The sequence below is a fragment of the Vollenhovia emeryi genome, unplaced genomic scaffold (assembly GCF_000949405.1).
Source record: "Vollenhovia emeryi isolate VEMERY1.0 unplaced genomic scaffold, V.emery_V1.0 DF940756.1, whole genome shotgun sequence".
Taxonomy (NCBI): Eukaryota; Metazoa; Arthropoda; class Insecta; order Hymenoptera; family Formicidae; genus Vollenhovia; species Vollenhovia emeryi.
In genome coordinates, this window is record NW_011965610.1 from 2,043 (window position 1) to 7,310 (window position 5,268).

The window sequence follows — 5,268 nt, forward strand, 5'->3', positions numbered from 1 at the left end:
CTTTCTTCAATAGAAGCACCTTATCTCCGCGCTGGAATTCCTTCAGCATCTTAACGGATGTCTCATGAATGCTGTTCCCCCTTTTTTCATGGTCGATGACTCTGTTCAGGATCTCCTCAAACTTCGGGAGGCATTCCATGAATATTTCCTCCTCCAGATCGCCGTTTAAATACGCGGTGGTAACGTCGAATTGATTCATCGACAGCTGATGCTGAGCGGCGAGCGCTGCTACCACTCGGATAGAACCCATACGAGCTACGGGTGCGAACGTGTCTCCGAAATCCACGCCCGGACGCTGCGAGTAGCCTTTGGCAACCAATCGGGCTTTCCTCCGCTCCAAAGTTCCGTTCTCGTCGTGTTTGTTGCGGAGCACGAATCGACTCCCAATAACCTCGCGATCTACGGGGCGACTAACAACGTTCCATGTCTGGTTAGAGATGATTGACCTCATTTCTGATTCCATCGCGGAGAGCCATTCGTCCGCATCGGAACCCAACAGTGCATCTTTGATTGGAATCTCGGCTAGATGTGCGAATTCCACATTCACATCGGCTAACGCTGCCTGATGGTACTGTTTCTTGGGTCTTCCCCTGGATCCGGTCCTTATTAAACGCGGTCTTCCTCTGCCCCTTCGAGATGACGTTGCATCGTCGTCATTCAACTCCTCTTGATCCGATGAGCTCTCCTCGTCATTGGGTGCTGTGTCCGCTTCTCTATTGGTGAGGGAAAGTTCGATCTCGTGACTACCAAACTCCTCAGAAAGTCTCTCATCTCGTGTGCAGAAGTCCTTAAAGTTTTCACCGATCTGTGTTCTGTCGCCTTCTAGGAATCTTACATCGCGAGATATATCCACTCGACGCTCTTCCGGAATCCATACTCGGTACGCCTTGGATTCTTCGGAATATCCAACAAGAACTCCCTTCTTCGATCGATTCTGGAACTTACTCTTGTTGGGATTCCTATCCAGGGTATAGACATTGCACCCGAATTCCCGGAAGTGGCGTACGTCAGGTACTTCGTTTCTCCATTTTTCGAAGGAAGTTTTCCCGCCTAAGCTACGCGAAGGACATCGGTTCCTTATATAATTAGCGGTGTTTACGGCCTCTCCCCAGAACGAAGACGGTAATCCAGATTGGATCAACAAGCACCTCGCCATCTCTATAAGCGTACGATTCCGTCTTTCCGCAACGCCATTTTGTTCCGGGGTGTGTGTTACGGTTAATCTCCTACCTATACCGTGTTCCTTAAGAAAACTATCGAACTCGCGGCTTCGATATTCCTTCCCGTTATCGGACTGAAGATACTTAATGCTATTTCCGGTTAGCTTTTCGACGAAAGCTTTGTATTGTTTAAACGCGTCTAGAACCTCATCTTTTCCTCTTAACAATCTAATCTCACACCACCTCGAGTGGTCGTCGATGAAAGTAACTAGGTACCTTGCCTTGCCGTTCGATTCGACGCGCATCGGTCCGCACACATCGGTGTGTACTATCTCTTAAAGCTTCGAGCTTCGCGCAGATGCTGTTGGAAAAGGGGTTCGCGTCATTTTACCGCGAATACATATTTCGCAATCGCGTTCGCTCTTAGGAATATCCAACTCGATGCCTATCAAATTTCCGTCGCGGACCCCGTGCGCTAGATCTCGCGTATTTAGATGGCCCATTCGTCGGTGCCACAAGTCGAAAGAATTACACGCTTCTTTGTTTTTGATTGCGGCATTACACTCGGATTTCGCTTCGCGCAAATAATAGAGATCTTTCGAGCGGTCGGCAATGAGCGCGACGTTCCCTTCCTTGTCGATCACTTTACCGAAATTCCTATCGATAGTTACGGTATACCCTTTATCTACGATTTTACTAACCGAGAGAAGATTCGTTCTCAGTTCCGGAACGAAGAACGCGTCCCGTACGTTAACCATTTTAGACCTTCCGTTAATTTCCGTCGCGAATGAAACGTCACCTTTCGCCGTTACTTCGGTTGATGAATCATTCGCGAGACTCACTCTTCCGCCCGTCACGCTCGACGTTTTTACAAAATTGCGCGCATTTTTACATAGATGAGTGGAACATCCACTATCTAGACACCAAGCCTCGAGGGCATTGGTGTCCTTCGCTTTAAACGCAGTTTGCGCGGATGCTTCCGTCGACGCTACGAACAGGCTTACGTCCTCCGTCTTCTTAGCAACGGTTTCTTCGAGTGACGCTCGGCAATCGGCAGCTTTATGTCCCACCTCGTGACATCTGTGGCATTTGAATTTGAAGGTCTTGTCGGTTTTCGAGGTACGCTTGCCGAGCTGGCTTTCCTTCGGATCGTGCTCACCCGTTTGCTTCGAATTCGCTCGCCGTTTAACACGTGGCCCCTTGGCCACCATGGCGTTGGTTGTAGAGGTGCGCGCGATTCCGTCCTTCCGCGCGTCGTGTTCCTCCACGATTTTTACACGTAAAGCCTCCGGGGTGGGTAAGCTATCGCGAGACTCTATGGCACATCTGAAATTTTCAAAACACGGAGGTAAACTGTATAACAACATGATCGTTAATAAATCATTGTTTATCTCGACTTCCATTTCTCCGAGTTTGTCCACAGTATCGAAGAACTGATTCAGGTGCTCGCGGACATCCTTCCCGTCGTCCATCTTATGTAGAGTTAGTTGCTTGAGCAGCGTGGCCTTTCGCGCGGGTCCGGTCGACTGGTATATGGTTTGCAGCCTTCGCCATACCTCGTTCGACGTCTCACAGCCCTTGATTCGCTTCAACTCGGTCGGGCTTATTGCCAAGATAACGTCGGATTTGGCCTTCCGATCTTCTCTTTCCCACGCTTCGGCTGCCGCTGCGCTGCTTACATCGCCAGCCACTACTGGAGGTTTCGTTTTCTCACCAGTCACGTATGCCCACGTGTCGTTCTTGATTAGCAGTGCCTCCATTTGGATCTTCCAAGTGTCGAAATTGTCTCGATTTAATGGCTCGATCCGCACAGCGTGGTGGGAAGCCATCTTGGCCCCTTTTCTTTTTGACGATGCTCTCGATTGGGTCTGACCGTGACTATGTACGTACGTTTCTTCGATTCTCACACTTCTATCGCGAACTCTGGGCCCATAACCTGTTGGAGTTTTGGCGCGGGAATAGACCAGTGGAGAATGTTTGACTGAAGTAGCACAAGTTATTTATTCGTAACGTTGAGTACAAACGAGTACGGGTACGGCGCACGCACGAGAGAGAAGAGAAAAAACGCGGAACAACGGCGTTAACAAGAAGCGCGGACGGATTGACAAAAATGAATTGGGACACGCGTAAGCAGAGGGCGCGCATGACAGCCAGGGTATCGACAGAGAGAATTTACCGACACCAACAAAACCTTAATAACGCAAAAAGTTCTTAATAACAAAATACTTTATTATAGCGTTTTGGAAAGCTCTCGAGGTCAGCTACAAGAATATGTAATAAAAAATAGCGGATGCCATTTAAAAAAATTCGTGTGACCTTCATGTGACCTTCAAATAATTCTTCAAGGTCAAACCAATGGTACCATCTTATGGCCCCCTCGAAACCAAACAACTTTTGTCAGAAACTTTTTTCGAAATAATCCATTTCAACCGAGATTTATTATTGTCTCAAGATAAACGCCCCATCCTGTATATTTTGTCTACCTGCACACGAGAGGATGGGCGATTAATATAGGACACCCTGTGTACTAGATACAAGGTACCAGTGTAAATATTTATAACGAGATTAATGGCACGAATTTGACACATCGATTCAACACACATGATTCAATGAGAACTGCTTCACTATTTATGCAAAATGTTTCTTTTTTATATTAAATGCTGTTCAAGTGGTGAATGTACGTGGTAGACGCAAGACGTGGATAAGAAGGCACACGGACAATAACTCGATAATTTAGAAACCCAAATAATATTCGAATAAATTTTAAATAAATTAATTTATTATTAATTAGTGATATAATAATGAATTTATGCAAATTTTTCTAGTGTTGATACGATACTTAATTGATTTACTTAATTGACCATTTTTTAAGATTGAATTACGCGATCTTAAACAAATATGTAATCTACATGTTATAATATTTTAAAATTATAATTTAGAAGTAATTACCTATTTCTCAATATATATAAATTAGTACTTTTTATTTACAATATTTTTAGTGTTCGTCGGAGAAATTCGTCACTCGCACGAATAAATTTCGAAACTTCGAAGCTTCGAATTTAACTTCGAACTTCGAAGCTTCGAATTACTTCGAAGCTTCGAATCTTCGAATATCGAAGCCTTCGAAGGAAATCACCAGCCCTAGTTTCCGGCTAAAGATCGGTGCTGATTCGTTAGAGTTTACTTAATTTTTACTACGTTCTTACGCGTTATGGGATAAAATAATTCAGGACTTTTCGACTCAGTTTTTAATAAGGAATAATGCTGTATAATTAGTGGGCGGTCTTTCAGAGGTGCCCTATATACATGTATGTATATATTTTATTGATATTACATTCGCCGCGCATGTGCGAGAAACATAGCCCGTACTGACACTGGGCACAAGCCATAAACCCAGATAGCATTTTGACATCCAATGTATATACATTGCATATACATCAGTGTACATGGTCCATTATGAAAGTAATGCGCATGATTTTATTGTGACGCGACTATCCATCGCAACGGGATAAAACGGGTCGGGAAATATGGTGGAGGGTCTGCCCTTTTAATGCAGCCGGTCGCCAGTTTGCTCCGAGCACTCTGAGTGAAAAGACGTGCCTCCGCGTGAAGTGTATTTTTCGACTTTGTAACACGGCGCCATGGAGCGTTCGCTTGAACAGAGATACGCCATCAAGTTTTGTGTGCGGCTTGGAAAGAATGCAACCGAAACATTCCAGATGCTTCAAGGGGCCTTCAAGGACGATTGTATTTCAAGGTCACAGCCCGGGAGGTGGCACAAGGCGTTCAAGGAGGGCCGGGAGGAGATCGCCGACGAACCCCGTTCTGGACGCCCAACAACGGCCAGAACCCTCCACCATATTTCCCGACCCGTTTTACCCCGTTGCGATGAATAGTCGCGTCACAATAAAATCATGCGCATTACTTTCATAATGGACCATGTATATGACATATCCTATGAACATGCAGTGATACATCAACGACATACATTGGATATCGTAGGTATGTGCAAATGCAACGCGCTGTACATACAATGTATATCCATGCAATATACATGTGTATATTTGCCGAACATTCTATGTACATGTGTATGTGAATATACAGACAA